This window comes from Sus scrofa, chromosome 6 (genome assembly GCF_054392235.1).
Source record: "Sus scrofa isolate SSC_HxYL_T2T_F1_AM1 chromosome 6, Sscrofa_HxYL_maternal_Yorkshire_Landrace_v2.0, whole genome shotgun sequence".
NCBI classification, from domain to species: domain Eukaryota; kingdom Metazoa; phylum Chordata; class Mammalia; order Artiodactyla; family Suidae; genus Sus; species Sus scrofa.
The window spans coordinates 97,106,924-97,132,015 of NC_139388.1; the positions used below are offsets into that span (position 1 = coordinate 97,106,924).

The 25,092-nt window shown below is 50.5% G+C and overlaps 1 long non-coding RNA gene across 8 annotated transcripts in view; it reads left to right on the plus strand.

Annotated features, from left to right (window-relative positions):
* Positions 1-25,092, plus strand: part of LOC102167570 (uncharacterized) — a 238,898-nt gene that overhangs the window by 99,863 nt on the left and 113,943 nt on the right. For 2 of the 8 annotated variants that reach the window (XR_014807482.1, XR_014807483.1), the window contains one exon: positions 14,920-16,483. The exons of 4 other annotated variants lie outside the window; for them this stretch is intronic. This is a non-coding gene — a long non-coding RNA (uncharacterized LOC102167570). Of the gene's footprint in view, positions 1-136; positions 794-1,555; positions 1,603-14,919; positions 16,484-18,612; positions 18,786-25,092 lie in introns of those variants that run through there. 2 more of the 8 variants (XR_014807481.1, XR_014807480.1) reach the window with 2 other exon arrangements.

A 25,092-nucleotide genomic window follows, 5' to 3' on the forward strand; every position in this document is an offset into this window, starting at 1 on the left:
TTGATGTCTGCAAGGACTTCCTGGCAAGGACAGCTACTAGATGGGGGAATGGAGAGCAGGGAGTCTTCCCTGAAAGAGATTTAATTTTTTTTTTTTTTTTTTTTGCTTTTTAGGGCTGCACCTGCGGCATATGGAGGTTCCCAGGCTAGGGGTCTAATCAGAGCCACAGCTGCTGGGCTACGTCAGAGCCACAGCAACGCCAGATCCGAGCCACATCTGCAACCTACACCACAGCTCATGGCGATGCCAGATCCTTAACCCACTGAGCGAGGCCAGGGATTGAACCCGAAACCTCATGGTTCCTAGTCGGATTCATTTCCTGCGCCACAACGGGAACTCTGAGATTTGGTTTTTAATTAGTCTTGAACGTTGAGTAAGCTTGAACATTTCTTACATTTTTAAGTTGCTGTTAATATTAAAATGTAATACATTCTGTCTGTAAAAATCAAAATAGAGGAGTTCATGTTGTGGCTCAGAGGGTGATGGATCTGACTAGTATCCATGAGGACGTGGGTTCGAGCCCTGGCTTCCCTCAATGGGTTAAGGATCCAGTGTTACCATGAGCTGTGTCAGAGGTTGCAGATGTGGCTCAGATCTGGCTGCTGCAGTGGCTGTGGTGCAGGCCAGCAGTTGCAGGTCTGACTTGATGCTCAGCCTGGGAATTTCCATATGCTGCAGGTGCAGCCCTAAAAAGAAAAGGAAAAAAAAAAAATAGAGAAGGTTGTGGAATACAGAGTAAACCTCCTTTCCTCCTGCAGGCTCACTTTCCAGGGGAACCACAGTCAGCAGTGTGGTGGGTATCCCTCCAAACCTTTCTCTGTGTATATACAGATAAGGCCTTAAGTTCTGTGATGTTTCAGTACAAAAACGAGGCTTTTTGCTTATAAATACAGCTCACCGACTCTCACTCCTCAGACATGGACTGCGCCCCTGCTGTGTGTCTGCCCCCGGGTGAGGTCCCAGGATCTTGCTGACTTTCTGCCCAGATGCCTAATGTGGCCAAGGGGAGGCCACTGCTGACTCTGGGAGAGGCTGTTTTCTCAGAGAAGACTCCTTGGCCATAGGACTGGTGGCTGGTGGCCTCACCAGACAGTGTCTGATGCAGAGACAATGAGCACCAAGATTGTTGAGCACCAAGGTTGTGCTGGCCTCATCACAGGGCAGTGAGGTGGTGCTGGTCTCTTCTGAGGTGTATCAGAGATACGTGTGGGGAACAGGGTCCGGACCAGATGGGGTCTGGGACCACCCTGATATTCCCTTCTCTACTCATGAAGGATTGAATCTGCTTCATGGATTCATGAAACCAGATGCCCTGGGTTTCTGGGTTGGGGAGGTGGTGGGTGATATTTATTGAGTGGGAGTTCCTGTTGTGGCTCAGCGGGTTAAGAACCCGACTAGTATCCATGAGGATGTGGGTTCGATCTCTGGCCTCGCTCAGTGGGTTAAGGATCTGGCATTGTTGCAAGCTGTAGTGTAGGTCACAGATGAGGCTTGGATCTGGCGTTGCTGTGGCTGTGGTGTAGGTCGGCAGCTGCAGCTTGGATTTGACCCCTAGCCTGGGAACTTTATATGCCACAGGGCAGTCTGTTAAAAAAAAAAAAATTATTGAGTGTCCACTGTCTGCTAGATGCTTTCTTACAGCTTAATCCTCTAGGCTGCCTTTGTCCTTTCTAGAGTTATCTGGATAAAATGCCCTCACTCCAGAAGGCTTTCCCTGGGGGGCGGTGGGCATCTCTCTTTTACTGCTACGATCCCCATGTGCTTTTTTCACTCCTCTAAGCACCCTCTTCAGAGCAATGGCCTGTTTGTAGGTCCCACCCTCAGCCCATTGGACTATAAATGGTTCCCTGGGGTTAAAGATGGTGGTTGGGTTGAAGGCTGTATCTGCCATTTCTAGCACATGGAAGCCACTGGCTCCAAAAATGACTGCAACTGGCTGTGGGCCCCATGCAGACACAGGACTCTAGGTGCAACCTGTGTGGGGGCTCTTCCTCCTTTTCCTTCTCTTCCTCTAGGATGGGAATAACTCCCTCCGCCCTCCCTCACTCTCCATCCTGCCCCAGCCACCAGATTCTGCAAAAGTATCTGGGAGGGCTCAGAACCTTGCCAGAGAGTGGTGAGTCTCTGCCCATCCTTGTCCCAGCTTGATTGCCTTCTTTGACGGGGAACTCACCACTGCTTCACAGAGCCCCCGCCTGTCTGCTGAGAAGTTCTTCCATGCAAAGAGCTGAAGTCTGTCCCTGAGACAGAATTACAGCCAGTCAGCTCAGCTCACCCTGCCTTTTATAGCTGAAGGAACAACAAGAACCAGAGAGGTTAAGGGACTTGCTCAAATTCACACAGCACGTGAAAAGAGGATTGGATGCCCTGCTCCTGAGTCCTAGTCCAGAGGTCCTTCTCCCACCCGAGGGTCCTGGTTCTGACCTCTGTGCCTTGCTGACCTAGGGAGCTTCTGCTGTTACAGGGCTTTAGCAACTGAGCCATGGTGGTGGCATCTTCCCATCCTGACCAGCCCTTCCAGACCATCCGTGTGTCAGGTCTCTGGGGACAGAGCTGGAAGAGCTGCAGTTTGCCTCTGCCCCCCCACCCCACCTCCTCCTTCCCCAGCTCCTCTCATTTTTCCTCTGAAAGGAAAAAATTAATAGAAAATGTAAGTGAGCAATCTCGTGGACGAGGCGGGTTTTCATTATTTGCGGCTGGGGAAGGCAGGCTGGGGCGAGGATCCCAGTGAAGCATGGATTCTGCCAGGAGCCTCGGGAGATAATTGAGCAGCGGCGGCAGAGGCGGCGGCACGGGCGGGTGCAGGCGCGGGAGCTGTATTATCATTAGAATTTACATGACACATTAGCCAGAAGTGGCAGCGTTCATCTTTCTAACCAAATCCCATTTACCAAATGAGCAGCCGACACTTGTTTTATCAGCTGGCTCTGTTCTCTGTGCGGTTTTCTGCTCAGCGGGCTCCGTGTGGGCTGCCAGCCCTTTGGGCACGGGGTGGAGAGGCCACTGACATTTCCTAAGTGCCCGTCGTGTGCCCGCTGCTTTCTCACACGTTCCTGCCTCCTCGTAACTCCTCTGTGAGCAGGAGGTGTTATTACACCCATTTTAGGGACAGGGAAACTGAGGCTTAGAGGGGTAAGGCTATGCCTTAGTTTTGCATTGTTCGGGCAGTGATAATAGTAAACTTCCAGGGGTGGACGCTGAAGCCAGACTTCCTGGGTTCACATCTTGACTTTCCACTTGCCATCTCTGTGTTCTTGGGTAAGTTACTTAACCTCTCTGGATCCCCCTTGTCCTCACCTGCAAATGCTATCAATCCTAGTACCTAGAGCAGGGCTGTGGTGAAGATTAAATACAACACTGAAGCAAAGTGATTAACATCGAGTGAGCTCCTGATGTCTATTAGTTACTGCTATTATTTTTGTTGCTAGTATTTATTTGCACTGCCACTGGATGCTGGGTCTGTGCTTGGCACTCTCCACTCACTGTAGCTTTTGATCTTTCCAATGACACTGTTTTCTTTTTTCTTTTTCTTTTTTTCTGATGAGAGATTTGAGGCTCAGAGAGGCAAATTGGCCTGCCCAAGGTCACCCAGCTCTTGAGTGGTGATGCTGTTTCCAGAGCTGGAGTCGAATCTTTTAAAGACCAAGACCTGCGTCTTTCTGGCTGTATCGGCTGCTCTCCTGCCTGAGAAGGGAGTTTTCCCTCAGGGCAGGATGCTGAGTCCTTGACGATGCTGGTCCTTTTTGAGCCACTCCCCCAGCCCTCCCTCTCTGATTTACCTCCTTTGTGCTCCTTCCTTTTGCCCAAAGGGACCTGCAGAGGAGGGGGAAGGGGGCGTCTGCTCATCCCTTTGGCTTCTGCCCTCCGGAGTGTCTGCTGCTGAGTCCATCATTCACTTGGGGGAGGTGCTGAGGGCTAATGACAGGGAACTTCTGATTGAGCACCTACTATGCACCAGGCCCTGAGGGGAGACAGAGATGAATGAGATGCAGCCTCCAATGACAACACAAAGGGTAGCACCGACAGAACATGATTAATTGCAGAAGGAACTACACAGACAACAGCAGGGCTGGAGTTTGCAGGCGAGGGAGCCCGGCTCTGCACAGGGAACCAGAATCTCAGAGGCTGTGATGAAGGGCTTATTCATTCATTGGGTAGATTTTTATTGAGGGCCTACTATATGCCAGGCACTGTTTTAGGTGCTTGGGGCTTTCTCGGGGAACAAGCCAGACCAAGGCTCTCCTCCCATGGGGTTTAACATCCTAAGCGGATGACAAAAGAATAATGACGTAAAGCCATAAGAAGCTCCTGCAGATGGTAAATGCTCTGAAGACAGTGACAAAGGCTGATGGGGCAGAGGGAGGCGTGGTTAGATATGGAGGTCAGAGGAGGCCTCCTGGAGGAGGTGGCAATGAACGGTGACAGGCATTGGGAGAAGGAACTAGCCGTTCTGGGATCTGCGGGAAGGGTGTTCCAGGCAGGGTGGAATAGTAAAGGCAAAGGATCTGGGGAGGGAGTGATCTTGGCAGATTGTTCAAACAGATCCTAGATAAGTGCGGTTGGGGTGGCTTTCAGGGGGAGGGTGGAAGGGGATGAGGTGGGCGTGCAGGCTCCAGCCCCTGGTGGGGGGGAGGGGAGGAAGGAGGGTCTGGGTCTCCACACTGTTCTCCCTCTTCTCTGAGTGCTCTCTCTCTTCTCCTTGTTGGCCTCTCTGCCTCTCTTTGTGTCCCATCAATGGTCCTTCCTGTGGAAGTATGTCAGACAGCATAGCTAGTTTCCAGAGCCAGACCCCCCATCCCTGCCTCTCCCCCCAGCCTCCTCACCCCCATCCCTGCCTCTCTCCCCAGCCTCCCCACCCCCATCCCTGCCTCTTCCTCCCGCCTCCCCTCCCCCATTCCTGCTTCCTCTCTCCCATCCCTGCATCTTTCCCCAGCCTCCCCTCCCCATCCCTGCCTCTCCCCCCCAGCCTCCCCTCCCCCATCCCAGCCTCTCCCCTCAGCTTCCCCTCCAGCTGCCCCTTCTCCACACCTCTGAAAGCATTTGCCCAGGCTGTAACCTCCGCTTGGAATTCCTCTCTCCATTTCAGCGTGGCAAGAGAAGGCTGCCACCCCTCCTCTGAGCACAGGGCAGCTTGCATTCGAGTCACCTGTTTCCCACAGGGGGGCCTTATCCATAAATGTCTGCTCTGTAACTTTCAGGGGCTCCCGGCTGTGGTTGTAGCTGTTGGCCTCTGGGATGGCCTGTGACCCTCTCTGAGGCTGGAAAGGGCTCCAAGGGGGATTTCTCCACGTTATCCGCTCCCTTCCCCCATAGGGAGGGCTACCCACCCTAGTGACCATGGCTGGGGGCGGAGAGGCCCCCTGGGCTCAGGAGTCTGTACTTCTGTGCACCAGGAAATGACTTGGAGATGCTCTGTCAAGCACAAGATATAAATTGCAGGCAGTTTTTAAACGTTTGGAGAGATTGCTTTTTGAGTGGCAACCTGCATCTGCGCGTATCGGGAGGGGGTGGGGCAGGGAATCATTTCTTTTTCTCTCTTCTCTCTCCTCCCTGGGTCTCAGTCCCTTCTGGGCCCAGCAGGGCCCCAGCTTAGGCCTGGAGTAAGAGGTAGGGGGCTATGGGCAGAGCCCGGGATTGACTAGAGCGGGGTCTCAGGGGGAGCTGAGTGAGGGGCTGGCCGGCCCTGGCTAGGGAGTTAGTGGACAGGCTGATAGACAGTACAGCGGGCTGACCTGCTGATGGGCAAAGCCCCCTCCCTCTCCCCCATTCCAAACGAGATAGGCTCAGGGGCCTGGCTTTCAGTGCTTCTCTGCTATGACTGACTTTCAGGCATTGATTAACTGCATTTTCTTCCATCTCAGCCACATGCCTCAAATTCCAGGGAGGTCCCCAGCTCGGCCTAGGTGTCCTCTTCTTCTAGACCTTCTGGGACCATAGGCAGGGCCTCTGTGTTCTAGATGTGGGGGGGTGCAGGGGGGGGTTGGGGCTGACAGGAGATCATCTGTCAGCCAGGGTGATTGCAGTGGGGCTGACCACTGGCTGCTGACCCCAGAGGCGATTATTCATTTATTCATTTGTTTCTTTGTTCATTCATTCATTCATTCATTCATACATGCAAGATCTTTTTTTTTTTTTTTTTTTTTTGAGCGTTTCCCGTTAGGTATGGCTTTAGAGCCTGGGGATACAAGAGTGAATTAAACTGAGAAATGCCTACTACCTTCATGGAGTTTACATAGGAATTTGCTTCTTAACCTCAGCTCGGCTGTCTCATTGTTTCATGGCAACATAATAGTGCACTGCGTGGGGAGGTTTGAGGAACCAGTGATGCTAAGGCTGTCAAAGCCCTAGAAGGCTCAGTCAGGAGCTTGCAGTTGGGGTCGACACTCCCATCCTGGTGCCCCGTGCCTTTTTGGAAGCTGCCCAAACTTTCTGTGCCTCATAAACTAGGAAAGAGATATGAATTCAGAGGGTTGCTGGGAGGATCGAATGGGACTGGGCCCGGCTCATGGTGAGGGGCCTGGATATTGCCTGTTTTACCCCCATAATTGCTGGTCTTGGTGAGGGAGGAGCCCACGAGGGGGGATTTCTGCTGCTCCAGTTTCCGAGCCCTGTGACTGGCCTGGGGAGGTGGACAGCGGGCAGCAGTGGAGCCGGATGGTCCACCAGGGCAGGGGCTGTCTTCCTTGCTCATTGCCAAATCCTCGGCCCCAGCCCAGGAGGCACATAGTCAGTGGTTTTGAATGAATGATGTATATCTAGATACCATCTCCCTCCGTGTCCACCTCTCTGAACTCCCCATCAGAATCTAGCCTATAGTTTTTGGAGTTGCAGGTCTATAAAAAGGAGGAGGGGGTGATGGCAGGAGGAGAAGGTGGGGTGGAGGGAGGTTTATGTTTTTATGCAGGAGACTTGCCCACGGGTAAGCGCGGATGGAAGGAAGCAGAGAAGAGGGAGTCAAGAGACAGGAAAGCTCTTGGGGAGACGGCTCGGATCGTCAGTGTCGGAAAATGAGACACATGAACACGGGGAGATCTTGACAAGGCTCTTTACTTCTGCAGAAGGGCGTGGGTACTCAAAAAGCACACGCAAAGAAGAAAAGACCCTGCCTATGTATCCCTAACGCGGGTGATGGTCCTGTCCCCTTCCCATTTGGTCAGGTCAGGGCGCACATTCTTCTCTCTTGGCTAATTTGAAACAAATTGTTACTGGGAGAAAGGGGTGGGGGAGAGTCACAGGAAGGCATTTAGGCTGAAACTGGAGCAAAATGGAGTAAACAAGATTTACTTTGATAGAAAAGACCTGTGACTTTCCACAAGACCCTGAAACAGCAGGGGGGGGGGCGTGGTGGGGGCGGGGCAGGGGGAGGAGCTTGGCTGAGCACAGCGTCAGGGCAGCCCCGCCCCTTCCCTCTGAGAGCCGAGTGCCCAGGGGCTGGGAGGGGAGGCAGTTCCCCTGACCAGCTTTGCTTTCTCCCCAGGGAACTTGAAGGGCAGTGCAGTGCAGGTTTAGAGAAGGGGGAGGAATGGTTTCTGTGAGGGGCCAGGCGGAGGTGGTGAGGATGATGGAGAAATTCTGGAACAGCAGTGCGAGGACAAGTCTGCCCAGTAAAGGGTGTGAGAAGTTCTGCTTGAGAAGAGACCAGTTCTGTTCTCAGGGGGCCCCAGTCTGAGGAGAAGCCTGGCAGAAACTTTCTTTTCTCTCTCCTGGCCCCAGGCCTCTCTCTGGCTGGAGCTGGATCACCCTAACCTCTCTTAGAGCCCATTTCTTTTTCTTTTCTTCTTTCTCTCTTTCTTTCTTTCCTTCTTTCCTTCCTTCTTTCTTTCTTTTTTTCTCTCCCTCTCTCTCTTTCGCTTTTTAGGGCCGCACCTGCAGCATATGGATGTTCCCAGGCCAGGGGTGGAATCAGAGCTACAGCTGCCGGCCTACACCACAGCCGTAGCAAAGCAGCATCTGAGCCGCGTCTGCAACCTACACCACAGCTCACGGCAATGCCAGATCCTAAACCCACTGAACGAAACTGGGGATAGAACCTGCAACCTCATGGTTCCTAGTCAGATTTGTTTCCCCTGTGCCACGACGGGAACTCCTCTTAGAGCCCATTCTAATATCAGCATATAAGGGGGGGTGGGTGCTCTGGACAAAATGTCCCCAGCTGAGAGTGGGGACTTCTGAGCCAGCCCTGGCAGGGCTGGTGATCAGGCCCTCCCTGCCCCTCCCTGTGCCCAGGGCCTGTTGGTCCCCTTGAGGCATCTCTCTGGGCTCCAGCAGCATTTCCCAGATCAGACTCCTCAGTAAGCTTTCCTGCTTCCTGCCCACAGAGTCTCCTCAGCTAATTACTAGGGGCTCTTGTCTCCGTCCCAGCAGGAGGACAGGGGAGCAAGCCCTCCGGGGCAAGGGTCAAGGACTTCTAGTCAAACCCATCAAATCCGTTTGCTGGGAGGTTGAGGGCTGCTCCCAGCCCTTGGAGGGGGAGAGGCTTCAGGCCATATTGTGGTCGCTGGCTCTATGGTGGCCCCGCAACCATCTCCCCCTCCCACCCCAAACCAACCCTATAAGATGGACTCAGGGGGCAAAGAGCAAGAGATCTTTGAGGGGTGGGGTGGGGGGGCTCCTGGGCATGCATGGGGCTGGGTTGGAGGCCCCTGCCTTGGGATTCCCACTTCCGAGCTGGAAAACGGGGCCGCCTGTTCTGCTGTGACAGTCAGGAAGGCTCCCCAAGGACCTGGCCCCCAGGCAGGCGTGGAGAGCTGGTTGTGGTTTGAGTTAATGCTCCTTAGAAAAAGTGGATGGGTCCCTCCGGGGCCTTTGGAGAGCAGAGATTACAGATCGCCTTCCAACCAATCTACCCTGGAAAGGGGGAAGGGAGGCCTGCGCACTAAATCAGCCCCTGAGCCAGGAAGCCAGGAAAGTGGGCAAGGGCTGGTTGGCACTGGGACTGGGGGCAAATGGTTATACCCAGCAAAGGATGGGTTTCTGACCCATACGTCTCGTTTACTTAGCCTTGCTGTGACCTATTATCATGCCTATTGGACAGATGAGGAAAAGTGACAGCAGAGAGGTTAGTACCTTGTCTAAGGTCACATGGCTACTAGGTGATAGATCAGGAATCTGAACCCAGGTAGTTAAACTCCAAGAAGGGCTTAGAACAGGAGGGGGTTCCAGCCTGGAGTTGGTGCTGATGTTGAGTCCTGGGGGGCTGGGAGCCCAGTGGAGCTCATGTTCGCAGTCAACCCTCTTGGTTCTTTGTGATCGACAACCCTATGGGGGAGACACCAGGCTTGCATTTTCTTTCTCGCAGTCTCAAGGGACCTGGGATCTGAGAGAAGTGTCACTTGCACCCTTCCTGGTTCACCTCAGCCTGGATGGCTGGCCCCTCTGCCTGCCCCGAGGCCCAGGTAGAGACTGAATCTCAGGCATTTCGGGAGATGCTCGGGCTGGGCTGAGGTTCTCCTGCTCTGGGCTGAGGAGGTCTCAGGGGCTAGAAGCAGCCAGGGCGGCTGCAACAGGAAGAACACACATGAGTTCCTGAGCAGCTCCATCTGGGCTGTTGCTGGGTCCCAGGAGGTCCAGACCTAGTCTAAAAGTGGGCTGAGGGAAGTGACAACAGCTCCTGACCTGGAGCTAGATGGTGAGTAGGGGTGACCCTGAAGCAGCCAGAAACCATTTCCCTGGGAGACCAAGGCCCCTGCTCCTGCCCTCTTGACCCCTGGAGTCTCGGGCCTCTGAAGACCAGGCTTATCTTCAGTAATTTAGAATAGTCTGCATCATTAAGACTCAGTTTAGGCTTTGTCATAAACTCCCTGAATTCTTTTCTTTTCTTTTTTCTTTTGTCTTTTTAGGGTCATGGCATATAGAAGTTCCCAGGCTTGGGGTTGAATCAGAGCTATAGCTGCCGGCCTACACCACAGCCGCAGCAATGAGGAATCTGAGCTGCATCTGCAATCTCCACTGCAGCTTGTGGCAAGGCTGGATCCTTAATCCACTGAGTGAGGCCAGGGATGGAACCCTCATCTTCATGGATACTGTGTTGGATTCTTAACCCACTGAGCCACAACAGGAACACCAAGTCCCAAATTATTTCTTTCTTTTTTTTTTAGGGCTGCACCTGCGGCATATGGAAGTTCCCAGGCTAGGGATCAAATTGGAGCTGTAGCTGCCAGTCTACACTGAAGCCTCAGCATTGGCAGATCCAAGTCAAGTCTGTGAGCTATACTGCAGCTCACGGCAATGCCGGATCCTTAGCCCACTGAGTTAGGCCAGAGGTCAAACCCGAGACCTCATGGATACTAGTTGGGCTCATTACCGCTGAGCCATGATGGGAAGTCCCCCAAAATCTTTTATCTCAATCTCCTGGAGCTAGTGAGAGGTATAAGAGGACTCAAGGAAAGAATTAGGCCAGGGCTGGGAGTGTGCAGACCTCCTGGGTCTCCCTGAATGTGTTGGTGTTGACATTGACCTGGTTCAAATGTTATTTCTCCTGACACACCAGCTCAGGGCTTGGGCCAGCGAGTCTGACTAATCTGTATGGTTCCATTAAGGGATGAGTCCTATTTTTACTTTTGCCCTAGGCTGGACTTTAGTATCTCTAACTCTGTACTTTTGGCTGCCTCATCCCACAGAATCCTGGATTTGGCAGGTATAACTGGTACATTGAAAAATTGCCAATTACAATTTATGGGATGTCCACAAAATGCAAGTTTATTTGTGTCTCCCAATGTCTTTATAAATTCTATCTCCATGGCCTATTGGGTCACCTTTGAGTAATAAGTCCATTTTAAAAAGTCACTTATATCCTTGGAAAACAAAAAGTAGAATTACTGTATGATTCAGCAGTCCCACTCCTGGGCACATATCCAGACAAAACTCTTAATTCCGAAAAGATACATACACTTATGTTCATAGTAGCACTAGTCACGATAGCCAAGGCGTGGAAACAACCTAAATGCCCATCAACAGATGAATGGATTAAGAAGATGTGATATATATATACACAACAGAATACTACTCAGCCATTAAAAAGAATGAAATAAGGCCAGTTGCAGTAACATGGATGCAACTAGAGATTATCATACTAAGAGAAGTCAGACAGAGAAAGACAAGTACCATATGATATCACTTATATGTAGAATCAAAAATATGACACAGGAGATCCCGTCGTGGCGCAGTGGTTAACGAATCCGACTAGGAACGATGAGGTTGCGGGTTCGGTCCCTGCCCTTGCTCAGTGGGTTAACGATCCGGCGTTGCCGTGAGCTGTGGTGTAGGTTGCAGACGCGGCTCGGATCCCGCGTTGCTGTGGCTCTGGTGTAGGCCGGTGGCTACAGCTCCGATTCGACCCCTAGCCTGGGAACCTCCATATGCCGCGGGAGCGGCCCAAGAAATAGCAACAACAACAACAACAAAAAAAAGACAAAAAGACAAAAAGACCAAAAAAAAAAAAATATGACACAAATGAACCTATCTATGAAATAGGAACAGACTCACAGAGAACAGACTTGTGATTGCCAAGGGGGAGTGTGGGTGGGGGAGGGAAGGATTGGGAGTTTGGGGTTAGCTTACGTATAGAATGGATAGAGAACAAGGTCCTACTGTATGGCACAGGGAATTAAATTCAATGTCCTGAGATAAACCATAATGGAAAAGAATATAAAAATATGTGTGTATATATATATATATAACTGCATCACTTTGCTCACAGCAGACATGAACACATTGTAAATCAACTCTACTCATTTTGGGCATGCAACAGGTTTTGAATCCCAAATTAGAATGTATAGTCCCAGATCCCCATTTCAAATGGACTTCAAAGTCAAATCTTTCTCCTCCTGAAGCTAGGGCAGCTGGGAGGTGATGGGGACATGGCTGCTGTAATGACCCCTCCAGGCCTGGGGGAAGGGATGGGGGAGGAGACGAGGGGGAACAGTAAAATGCCTTCATCGCTCGGGTCTGGACAGGGCTTCACACTCTGCGGGGCTTGCTGGGGTCCATCTTCTTCTGCTTCCCCTCTGCTCCTGGGTCCTCACCCATCTTCTCCACAAAGGAATCTACGGGTCCCTTGTAGTTGAGTCCCTGCCCTGCCTGGCAGCCTTTAATACAGCCCCACGCTCTTCTCCTTCCCTCCGTCTCCAGTAAACACTTGCATAGCCTTTGGCTGCACCTGCTCTGGGTGTGAAGGTTCTTGGCCATTTTGTTTTTCCAGATACCAGGAGTTAGACCTCAGGGTGGATCAAGTATTGATCGGCCCCCTCTCTTTGGCAAGCAGGGTCTGCTATATTTTGCGAAGAGTGAAAACTTCTTTTTAAATTCCCCATTATTCGTCTAAGAGGACAGTTCTACCTCCTTGCCTATCAGCAAGAGGATGTGCAGTACCAGCTGTGTTGGCTGCCCATGGCCCCAGCTCAGCCCTTCCCCAGCCAGTGGCCATCAGATTGACAGGAAATAGTCACTCGGGGTAAACTGTAGACTATTGAATCCCAGCTTCATTCCTAACTAGATGTGTGATCTTGTGTAGTTAACTTCTTCATGATTCAGTTTTGTCATCTGCAAAATGGGGACAGTAGTCTTTACTTACCTCACACATTGTTGAATAGATGAGATTAATGAAAACACTTAGAGACGTTGTGCCTGGCAAACAGGAAGCATTCAGTTAATAACAAGTTCATCATCACCATCATCACCATCATCACCATCACCACCATCACCGTCATCACCATCATCACCATCACCGTCATCACCGTCATCACCATCACCACCATCACCATCACCACCATCACCATCATCACCATCACCACCATCACCACCATCACCACCACCACCATCACCATCATCACCATCACCACCATCACCGTCATCACCATCACCACCATCACCATCACCACCATCACCATCATCACCATCACCACCATCACCGTCATCACCATCACCACCATCACCATCACCACCATCACCATCATCATCATCATCATCATCATCACCATCATTATCTATGGACTCTGAATCTTGGGAGGCAATAGAGGAACATTAAGAGCATAGATTGTGGACTTTGGAGTGAGACAGATCTGGTTAGAGTCTGGCTTCAAGTTTTGTGACTTTGGGCAAATTACTAACCTTTTCTGAGCCTCAGTTTTTTTAAAGATTTTTATTTTTTCTATTATAGTTGATTTACAAGGTTCTGTCAATTTCTGCTGTACAGCAAAGTGACCCAGTCATACATACATACATATATGTATGTATACACACACATACATATATGTATGTATACACACACACACACACACACACACACACACACACACACACATTCTTTTTCTCACATTATCCTCCATCATGTTCCGTCACAAGTGACTGGATATAGTTCCCTGTGCTATACAGCAGGATCCCATTGCTTATCCACTGCAAATGCAATAGATTGCCTTGACTAACCCCAAACTCCCAGTCCATCCCATTCCCTCCCCCTCCCCTTTGTCAACTACAAGTCTGTTCTCCATGTCCATGAGTTTATTTCTTTTCTGTAGATAGGTTCATTTGTGCCGTATATTAGGTTCCAGATATAAGTGATATCATATGGTATTTGTCTTTGTCTTTCTGACTTCACTTAGTATGAGAGTCTCTATCTAGTTCCATCCATGTTTCTGCAAATAACAGTTTTTTGTTCTTTTTAATGGCTTAGAAGTGTAAAAGGGAGCCTCCACTGTCCCCATTTTGCCTCAGGGCTATTGAGGGGATTTATTGAGGTATGGTCTCCAGCGCTCTGAGCTCTGGGTTGAGTGTAAGGCAGGCAGTCGACACAGGGCAGCCATGTGTTCCATCACTGATGGGGACAGATTTCCTGGGAGGTCTAGGAAGTACCAGTCCTCAACAATGCCCCTTTCAATCAGCCGCCCTGCCCTGACTTCCCAGTAGAGCTCTAATCTCTAGGGAAACACAGAAGGGACCTAGATATTAGGGAGAAGCCCTTGATTTATAATTATTGCCCCTTATAGGCAGTGATCACGCCTCCACCGCCTATGTCCTCGTTCTGGATATCAGAATGCAGTTCTCCATCCTTAAGAGCTGTGAACTTCAGCCTCAAATTAAATGCAAACAGATGCGTTATCTCTCATCTGTGTTTTAGTCCAAGTCTCCAAGCCATCCTGAAGGGGGGGGGGTGGGGAGACATCTCAGGCAGGCCTAGCTAACGAGCAGCCTCATTTCCCTAGTTCTTCTCCCACCAGAAGGAGAGGAGAATTGTTTTTCTGTTTGGCGAGCCATTATCAGTATTTCCAGCGTGATATGAGGAAGACACAACCCCAGGCTTTATTAGTCCTCTGATGACTTTGGGGGAGATTGCGGGGAGTGTGGCTCCCATTCCCTCAGCCTCATTCTCACCTTGGCGAGCAGCCCAGGGAGTCAAGCTGGACTTGAGACCCGCAGCTGGAAGTGCCCCTCGGAGGGAAACAGGCTCACCTGACCCTCTGTACACAGAGAGGAAGGGAGGGGCCCAAGTGCACAGAACAAAGCTGGGGCTAGAACTAAGCTGTCCAGCCCTCTCTTCCATGCTTTTCCCATTCAATGGGGATTTTTTAAACTTTAAAATAAATAAATAAATAAAAAACCCCAAAATCTTTCAGAAAGGGAAATCTCATATGGAAACCCCAAGCAGAAAACAGATAAAATGATGATGTCCTTGTCGAAGTGTGGGCTGGGGAGTTGGGAGGGATTAGGAGAGCCCAGTTTAGTGACATCCTGAACCCTGGCTGACCTTGAAAATGCCTTTAAGAAACTGTAGGATTCTATGGTACCCACTTTGAAAACCCTTGCCGTAAACTCGGTTGTCTTGCGTCTCAATATCGGCATTTGGGGAAGAACATTTGGACCTTTGGACTCTGGTTTTTGAAACCAAACGGATTTACAATGCTGCTTTCTTGCCTCTCCTCCCAGTGTGGCTGTCGACTAAGAATACTGACAGGGCACCTGCTTTCCTGTTTCACAAGAACGAGTCAAGAAGTGACCTAGCATCCGAGTAGGTTGACATCTACTTTTGTGACATGGCTTCTCTCTAGCTGGGTGGGGTCAGTGTTTCCCCCTTGGTGAGCACTGGGAGGCATCTATGAGAGACCACCAACCCTCCCTTCTGAGCCCTGGAGGGGAGGCCCCCAGGATGTCTCAGCCTTGGGCTGTTGGAGGCAGCTGTGTGTGTGTTATTAAGACCATTCACTGCTCTAGGCCAAGTCTTCCTCACCTTTAAAATGGGGACAGTAATCTGACCTAGAGCTATTGTGAGACTGAATCAAATCATTTAAGAAAAAAAGAAGTAATCATGATGGAATTCTTACTATGTGCTGGGAACTATATTAGTGCTGACAATTCTGATTCGATTATCCTGCCTATTTTGGGGCTAAAGCCATGGAGACAAAGAGGTGAAATCATCTGTCCAGTGTCACAGAGCTTAGATGAAATTCCAATACACAAAGGTCCAAATGGGCCTTGAAGAGGCTGAGGCTCTGGTTTCCCCTTTGATGCCTCCTGCCTCCCACCACACAATCCCCGCACTTAGTTCAAACACCTTGGATGCAGGCCAACCCTCTCATGTGATGAAAAGGAAAACTGAGGCCCGGAGAAGTAAGATTGATCAGGGTCTCAGTGGCAGAGCTGGTCTCTACACCCAGGTCTCCGGACTCCCAGCTCAGGGCCCGGTCCTTGGCTGGATAGGGTACCACAGAGGGTCATTCTGGCTATGTGTGATGTCCTTGGTCCTTTTCATGGACAGCATCCCTCGGTGTCCCCCTAGGTGGGGCTGGGCTGGGCTGATCTGGGCTCTCGGGTCAGGGATGTTGAGTGGAACCCTCCTGGAGGGGAGAAATGTACCCCTAGGCAGCCCCCAGTTCAGACTTCCCTTCTTTTCTCTTTGAACTTCCCCAAGTTACAAACCACACAATTAAGGGCTTGCTAATAAGCCATCCATCTTGTTCCACAAAGAGAGGACCGTGGGCCTCCCGCTGGCTTCTTCCTCCTCTGGGAGGGGATCAATGCCTTATCTCAGCCGGGCTTGTGTGCAGAGGAAGGAGGGAAATGAAAGCACTTAATTAAGGCGCAGAGGAGCGGAAAGGGAACACTGCGTCCTCCCTGGCTCCGGGCTCTCCCTTCACCTTCCTGTTTCCCCTCCCAGGGCTGTGGGCAGAGTCCCCCCAAGACCCAGTCGGCTCAGGGGCAGAGGAGGACTGTTAAGGCTGAGGAAGACTCTGGGTTCCTGCTGTGGTTCAGCAGTAATGATTCTGACTAATATTCACGAGGATGCAGGTTTGATCCGTGGCCTCGCTTAGTGGGTTAAGAATCTGGTGTTGCCCTGAGCTGTGGTGTAGGTCACAGACTTGGCTCAGATCCTGCATTGTTGTGGCTGTGGTGTAGGCTGGCAGCTGCAGCTCTGATTTGACCCCTTGCCTGGGAACTGCCATATGTTGCACATGCGGCCTAAAAAAAGCAAAAAAAAAGAAAAGAAAAGAAAGTTGAGGAAGGCTCTAGAGGGGGCCCAGCTGGGCCTGAGCTGAAGCTTTTTTATTGCCCATCCACCCCCATCCCTGGCAGCCTGGCCTTGGCCATGTGCGGTGGGGAGTCTGGGTGAATGGCAAGAACCCTGCCTGAATTTCTACCATTAAGATGTATTCTTTGAGGTCAGGGGAGCTTTCTCGGCTCTCTGTTCCCATGACCATTAATGCTCTCAGAGGGAGCTCCTCTCGTGGGGCTTCAGGAGAAGGAACTGGATTCCACGTCCACACTTGCCCTGCTCTTGGGCCCTAAAAGTGCCTAGAAGACAGTCCTTGGTGCAGCTGGGAAGGTGAGTGCCCACATGGGAAAGCCCCCAACACACCTGGAAGACCCTATTGCCAGCATTCTTTGGGCTCCTAAGAAGTTTCTCCCTGATATCTGTTATCTCGTGGGCCTCCGTGAACTTGGCTATTGACACCGGGATGTGTCCTGCTCCCTCCACTTCTGTCACCTGCTGCCCTGACTGATGTCAAGCCATCCACCTTCATGACCCCTATGACTGCCTGGCCTGGATGGGACACTTGCCTCTGGCTTTCTCCAGTGTGACTCCTGTCCCTCCTCTGGTCTTTCACATCCAGCTCTAAGACAGGAGGTGGCACATTTGACATTCTGTGACTCTGATGATGGCCCTGCCTGCCCACAGTGGGAGGACAGATGAAGCAAAGACCATTCTTCCAAGATCTTGGGCCTGGATGGAGGAGCCATTGCTGTAGACTGAATGGTTGTGTCTCCTCCAAATTCCTGTGTTGAAACCTAATCCCCAAGGGATGGTCTTGGGAGGCGGGGCCTTTGGGATGTGATTAGGTCATGAGGGTGGAGCCCTCAGGAGTTGGATTAGTGCCCTTATGAAAGAGATCCCTCTTGTCTCTCCTGCCACATGAGGACACAGTGAGAAAATAACCATCCATGGACCAGGAATTGGGCCCTCACCAATGCAGAATCTGCTGGCACCTTCATCTTGGACTTCCCAGCCTCCAGACCTCTGAGAAATAAATGGTGCTTATAAGCCACCAGTCTATTATCTTCTGTTACAGCAGCCTGGAGGGATGAAGATAACCCCCCTGTTCTGCCTTGCTCTGGGAGGCCTGTGGAGCTCTGGTGTTGCCCACCATCCTTTCCCACCTGCTACGGGGGTCCAGGGATGGAAATTGAAGGAAATGTGAGCAGCGGCCTGGGGAGAGTTGACTATGCTTGCAGGGTGGCCCTGTTTCCTTACCACCCCATGAGGGGCGGATTCACTGCTCTGTTCAATGGGACCAATGCTGGTACTTCTTTGAGAGCTGGGTTTTTGGAGATAATTTAATAATTCAGTGAATGCCATTGAGGTAATAAAAGGAAGAGTGGAGAACTGATCCCACCAAGGGCATAAGCCATGTTGAGTTTTAAGTTAATTTAAGTGTGCATGGATCAGCGTCCCCTGCCATTTACCCATGGATGTAGCTACAGTGTGGTTTTGGCCATAACCATCAGCCTCTCCTCACTAGGGTCATCTCTACCCTGGGAAATCTTCCCTTTCCTCTTCTTGGCTCCCTGGGGTGGGTGGGGGGCTGGTTTCTGCTTTTCTAAGTGTTTTCTGAAAAGGCCTGGCTGCTCCCTGAGAAGCTTGTGGCAGGGGGCCTTGCTGCCCCTCTATCCACTCTTGTTCAGATATAATCTTGTATTGGGGCCCCTCCTGTGCCTTGCTCGCCATCTCTTGGCTCAGCTTTTGCCCCAGCACTGCACCTTGAGGAGTGGTACCCCGTGTCTTTCCCTTTCTGCCCCAGGGCTGGAGATTCTTATGGGGACACTATAAGTAGCCGCATATGTGAAACCTGGAAGTGTAGGTCAGTGACATGCTGGGGCCACCTCCAACTGCCTTGCAAGACCCAATTGTTATATATGCAGAAAATGTCCTAGCTGGGTGTTTAGCCATGTGCAGCTTGAACTCAGCCTCGGTGGGAGTATTTATACCATGGGACTTGTCAAATGCTGCAAATCAAGGGCCAGTTTACCAGCACACCACCGTAGGGAATTAGCCACTTGTGGGGCAGCCCTTGATCAGTGGGGCTCAGGAGCTGGTGGCTAAATACTCTCTTTTTCCATCTGCAGGTGGATAATTCTTTGAAGTGTTTCTCAGAACGCCCCAGTGGGGTAGAGCCCCAGTTGCCCAGAGCAGTGGCTGGTCTGATAATACACCCTTATATATTGGATTTTCATCCTCCTCTCCAGCTCCCACTCCTATTCCCTGGAATACTGCCCCAAATAAACTACTCGCGTGCAAATCCTTATCTCAGTCTTTACTTTTGTGGGGCGGGGAGTCGGAGTCTGGGGTGGGAGGTGAAGAAGCTAAGACCATGCCTTTAAGTACAGACTGTGTTTGCTTCCCCTGCTCAGAGTCCACCACTTCTGTGCTTTTACTCCTGTGGATTTTATTCCCATGTCTAGCTGTGATTGTACAGAGTCTTCCCAAAGCAATGACTCCTGGGTTTTGCCTTGGAACATCTTCTGTGGCAGTGGAAGGGAGTTTAAAATATTCAGTTGATTTCGGCAGCAAAAAGAACATCGTCTGGCCTGAGAGCTGTCTGCCGGTCTCTTGCCTGTTATTCTAACTTTCCTCTGTGACTGATTTCAGGGTTCATTTGCAAGTATAACCACCACCTGTGTCTTCTCCTCATGATTGGGTTTCTCCATCACAATCTCCCTTCACAGCTGCCCAGGAACCTTAAAGATGGGGGTTCTATCCTCAAATCACTTACCCAGCTCTCCCCCAAATGGGTTTTATGTGTCTTAATCTTGTTTCCAGTTTCTAACCCAAATCATTTGCCCTGATCTGCCTCAAAATGTGCCCACTGAGATGTTGCTGATCATTGAATGTTCTGACCCATGATTCAGTTTTCTGTTTGTTGTTTGTTTGTTTTTGGAGAGTCTTTTGGGTTGCATTTAGCTGAGCAGGTTGGGTCATGGATGGGGAGCTTTCTAGTTAACTGGGTTATTCACAGTAGCTATGGTGATCCTCATGCTTCATATCCCAAGAAAACCAGGTCATGTTGGAGTGGAAGAGGATTGGGCCTTTTTTTTCCCTCCCTGTCCCTCTACTAAAGAATGTCAACCCTGGGACTATAGAGAAGCATTTCCCCAAGACATTTTTGTTTGATCCACACATCTGTGTGAGATGTGGGCTCCTTGTCATCAGTTCTCAATGGGGGGTGTGGGAAGTATAAAGAGAGAAGAGGTCATGCCCATCAAGACCCTGGAGAAGGCACAGGGAAGAGAAGAGAAGTGGTCATGGCCAACAGAATGATCCTCCACAGCAGGGCCAACCTGGCTCTCTGAGAAGATCCCACTGGGCTCCCCAGAGGGTTGGCACTGTCAGGAAACTCCTCGAAACTCCACATTAGGTGCTCCAAGGAGGTCCTTACAACTCCATCTTGTGTTCTGTGTGGCCCTGAGTTTGTAAGTCTCTCATATTCCATCCCTGAATGCAGGAGGGGATGACAATGCTTGGGGTGGCTTCCTTCCCTCCAGCTCAGGGATCTTCAGCATCTGGGCAGACTGGTACACTTTTGCAAAGCCCAGTGGGGGGGCTCTGAAAAGGAGAACCCAAGACTGACGTTCTGAGACATAGTTGCCTGCTGCTTCTCTTTGTCGAGAACCAACATGGCAGGTTCTTCTATACCTTTCAGTCCTCTGCCTTTTGAGTCTTTAGAGCTTGGGTCCTGTGATAGGGACAAACTGTGTGCTCCAAATAGCCAAATAGCCTTTATGTTTTCCAGCTTCCCTTGCAGTTAAGTTGGGGCCACGTGACTGGTTCTAGCCAATGAGATGTGGGCAGAACTGGTGTAGGTTACTTCCAAGATGGCCCTTGAAAACTCTCCATGAAATTTACTAGCAATTATCTGTGGTAACAATGGGGGCCACAGCTTGAGGATGGCAGCACAGCCAGGATCCCTCAGTTTCCCCTGGAGGAGAGCCACTTAGGAGAGCTACTTGATCCACTGGGGCAGACAAAATTTTGGCCCCATGACCTTTGTCCAGATGTTATGTCCACAGATATATTACGTCACATGACAAAAGGGATTTTGCAGGTACAATTAAGATTACTAGGGAGTTCCTGTTGTGGCTCAGTGGGTTATGAACCATAGTATCCATGAGGTAATATATTCTTTACAATTTCTTTTAATATAAATTTTGGAGTTCTTGTCATGGCTTAGTGGAAACGAACCTGACTAGTATATAAGAGGATACCGGTTCAATCCCTGGCCTTGCTCAGTGGGTTAAGGATCCAGCCTTGCTGTGAGCTAGGTGTAATGTACCTAGGTATGGTGTCATTGCAGATACAGCTCAGATCCCATGTTGCTTGGCTGTGGCTGTGTCTGGCAACTGTAGCTCTGATTTGACCCCTAGCTTGGAAACTTCCATATACTGCAGGTGTGGCCCTAAAAAGCAAAACAACAACAACAACAACAACAACAAAATTACTAATCAAATGAGCTTAGATAGGGAGATGGTCCTGGATTATCTGGGTGAACCCAATGTAATCACATGGATCCTTAAAATCAGTAGAAGCAGAAGGCAGAGAGCCCTGGTGTGTGTGAAGGACTTAATGACTTTGAAGATGGAAGAGGTCATGACCCAGAGCACGTGGGCCTCTAAAAGCTGAAGATGACTCCAAGTCAACAACCAGCAAAGAAGTGGGCACCTCAGTCCTATAATCTGCCAACACCTGAATGAACTTGGAAGTAATTCTACTCAGAGCCTTCTGTTAAGAGCTCTGCTGGCCAGCACCTTGATGTTGGCCCCATGATACTCTAAGTAGAGAACCTAGCCAACCCCCATCTTGGACGTCTCACCTGTGATGGGATAATACATAGTATTTTCAATAGGCTGCTAATTTTCTGGTAATTTTCTGTGGCAGTGTTAGAGAACTAAGATACCCACGTAGGACTTTCTTTATGTGCATAAGAAAAAAATCCTTCAAGACACCAAGGAGTTCCCATTGTGGTGCAGTGGAAACAAATCCAACTAGTATCCATGATGATGTGGGTTTGATGCCTGGCCTTATTCAGTGGGTCAGCAGTCCGATGTTACTGCGAGCTGTGGTGTAGGTGGCAGACGTGGCTCACATCTGGTGTTGCTATGGCTGTGGCCAGCAGCTATAGCTCCAATTTGACCCCTAGCCTGGGAACTTCCATATGCCGCAAGTGAGGCCCTAAAAAGCAAAACAAAAAAAAAAAAAAAGGAAAAGAAGAGGACACCGGACTGCAGAGTCGCTGGTTGTAGCAGGTCATGATGCTTCCTCTACCTAAGCAGACCCTGTTAGCTTCTCGTATGGGGGGGATGCCCATGCTAAGCTGGGGGGCCCTGCGGAGGCGACACTGGGTTTGAGGGCATCTGAGTGCCTGCTTAGGTCTCCTGGGGAGCTGACAGTCTCAACAGAGAAGGATGCTCAGCAGGAGAGAGCCCAGGCTTCCTGAGCCCTTGGGAGCAGAAATGTGGTCCAATGAGAGAAGCCCAGAGAGGAGAAAGACAGGTCTTCAAGATCGCATGGCATAAAACTTGCAGAACCAAAGCTGGAACCTGGGCCTTCTGCCTTAAAGGCCTGGGCTCTTTGCCCAAGCTGGTGCCAGTGAGATGTGGTATGTAAGTGTGCATGTGTGAGCTCCAAGTTCATGTGCAAGGGCTCCCTGTGCGCCTGCTGTGGCAGATTCCTTTCCTCCAGCTCCTGGATCTCCAGGGTTAATGCTCCGTTCAGGAGGCTGCGAAGGGCAGCCTCTCCACTTTGGTAATTGAAATCAATTTCTCAGCCTTATCTTTAGGAAACCTATATAGTCTAGACTGTAATCTGAAAGCCTGGGCTCGGGCAACTTTTAAATGAAAACCCCTCCACAAGGGGGGAGAGGGAGGAAAGAACAAGTGCCTCACCTCTTCCTGCAATTTCTCAAGGAGCGTATGAGTGTGGAGGTGATGTCTCTCCCTTTTTTTTCTGGGTATTTGGCTTCTGAGCACATGAAAGTGTGCTTGAAGATGGGTGATCATATATGTGTGGGAGGATGGGAGTGTGGAATGGCGTGGAGTGTGCTCGTGTATGTTAGCATGGGGGAAGACGTGCCTCTGTGTGTGTGTGTGTGTGTGTGTGTGTGTGTGTGTGACTGCACACAAAGGTGCCTGAGCTTGTGAGTGCATGGATGTAGGAGATGGGTGAGTGAGTTCATGAACATTAAGTGTGAGTGTGCCAGTGCCTGGAGTAAGTTCATGGGCTTGTAAATGTGTGTGGGATCAGAGGATGCAGATTCATGTGTCTCTTTTCAGAAGGTGTTCCCCAGGGGGCATCCCCTGTGAATTCTGATCCCAGGAACAGTTTCTTTCAATGCCTTGAGTACTGAACTGCCACTCACTCCTCAAAAACTTCCATCCTAACCTTCCAGCTTCCCCCCCGGGGACCCAGGAAGGAGAGGCCCTCAATTTGTGTACTCTGGAGAGGTGCCTACAGCCTCCTCCTCTTTTTCAAGCCTGTCTGGGTTCCCTTGAGATGGCCCTTCTCTCAGGGTTGATGTGCCTATGGGTAGGGGGCCTGGCTTGGCTAGAGCTCACAGCTTCCAGGTGAGGCTTCCAGGTATCCACTCCCTTGTCAAAGCTGTGGTTCTAGACACAAAGGCCCATGCAGGTGAGGGCAGCTTCCTCCTTGCCTCTCCCCACAAAGCCAAGGGTCCCCCGCCCTCCCCGAATCCCCATGGATTTCTCATTTGAAGTCAATCAGCCTTGAAATCCCTGCCAGTGCCTGCAGGGTAATTATGGGGCTGGTAATCAATGCCAGACTCTCAGCTGCCCAGGGTGGGGGTGGCAGAGGCACAGCTTTCCCTGGGCTCCAGGAAAGACTGGAAGTGGTAGTAAAAGTTGGGATCAGGAGGGCTTGGCTTAGAAATAGCTTCTGAATTAGGTAAGGGAGAATTTGGGCATGAGGAGGTTTCGTGTTTGAGCAATGGCCTTCCAGAAAGGCACAGGAACAGAGGGTGGCTGTGGCATCAGAAAGGAAAGGCATTTTTAAAAGAGAAAGCCTTGGGGGGCTGCGGGAAAGTGTTGGGGATGGCAGCACAGGAGTGGGCAAACGAATCTAGGCTTAATGACAAGTCAGCTTCCCCCCCACCCCCTGCCGAAGTGTCTGAGAATGGGATCTCTGCCTTTCTAACTTCAATTCAATTCGATTGGGAACTAGTTCAGTTCCTAAGGAAGATATCTGGGCCCTGATTCAGGGCTTAACAAAGGCTTTGGTAAGTGACAATGACGTTGGTGATGGTAGTGATGGGTATGGTAAGAGTGGTAAGGACGAGGAGGTGAATTGCAGGGTTGGAGTTATGCTGTTGTTAGAGGTGGTATGAGGAGAGGCAGGTGGTGATGCTTGTGGTGGAGTTAGAGGTGATAATGGTTTGGGGGGATTGTAATGAAAGTGACCTTTTTATTGGTGGTGACAGTTCAGGTGATGGCGGCACTGGCAGTGATAGGGGAGATGAGATAATAATTATAATGTGATCGTGATGATGCATAGTGTGATGAAGGACAGTGAAAACTTTTGATAGAGGAATCAGAAGTGGACACAGGACTGGACAATACCCACAAGAATGGGGTTGAGGAGATAAGGGAGAGGGACCGCAGCAGGAGATGTGGCCTGTGGGCGATGACCAAGTGGGAGCCAATTTGAACCAAGTAAGCTGCCTATAGTGGGAGCAGATGTGGTAAGGTGCCAGTGGCTAAAGTTAGGGAGAGGGTCCCAAGTTCAGCAGCCAAGTGGTTCTGCAGGTCTCCTTGGGGCATGCCAGTTTGTGAAGGCAACGCTTGGATCCCAGAAAAACAAACAACTGGCTGTAATCAGGAACTCAAGCATGGAGTCCAGCAGGTGATAGGAGGATAAGCAGGAATTCCAAAGACCAGTTATGCAGGAGGCTGGAGGGCAGACTTTGGCACCATATTTAGAGTCAAGAAGACATCCCTAGTTGGGCTTTGGGAATTGGAGAAATACAGATTAGCACCATGGACAGAGACCAGTGATGAAAGATAGGGATCCACCACTAGGGTACAAACTGTGTTGGTTGGCTTCAAGTGGAGTGTATGGAGGAATTCTACCCCAAGGCGACAAACTCAAGTTCCCCCCAAAATGGATGAGTGTAAGGGAGAGGGATCCCAGAGATCAGAATAGCATTGAGCCCTTTCTGAGTAAGTCAGAAAGAACAGAAGCCTTTAACCTGGATAGAGAAGACAAAGGTGAGAGGAGAGGAACCTGAAAGAGGTGACTGGTAGAGTAGAACAAGAACTGGTTTGATAACCAGACAAACCTGGGTATGAGTCCTGATTCTTATCAACTACATGACTCTGGGCAATTACTTACCCTGAGATTCAGTTTCCTTCTCCGTAGACTTGAAATGATAATATTTACCCTGAAGGATGTTGAGAGGATTAAATAAGCTAACATGCACCAAGGCATAAAATAGGCCCCAGAAGAGGCGACTTATCCTCAGTTCCTCCAAGGCAACCCTCCTTCACAGAGGTCCTCAAACCTATGCAGGAGAGGTAAGGGGATCTGCTGGGGGACCCAAA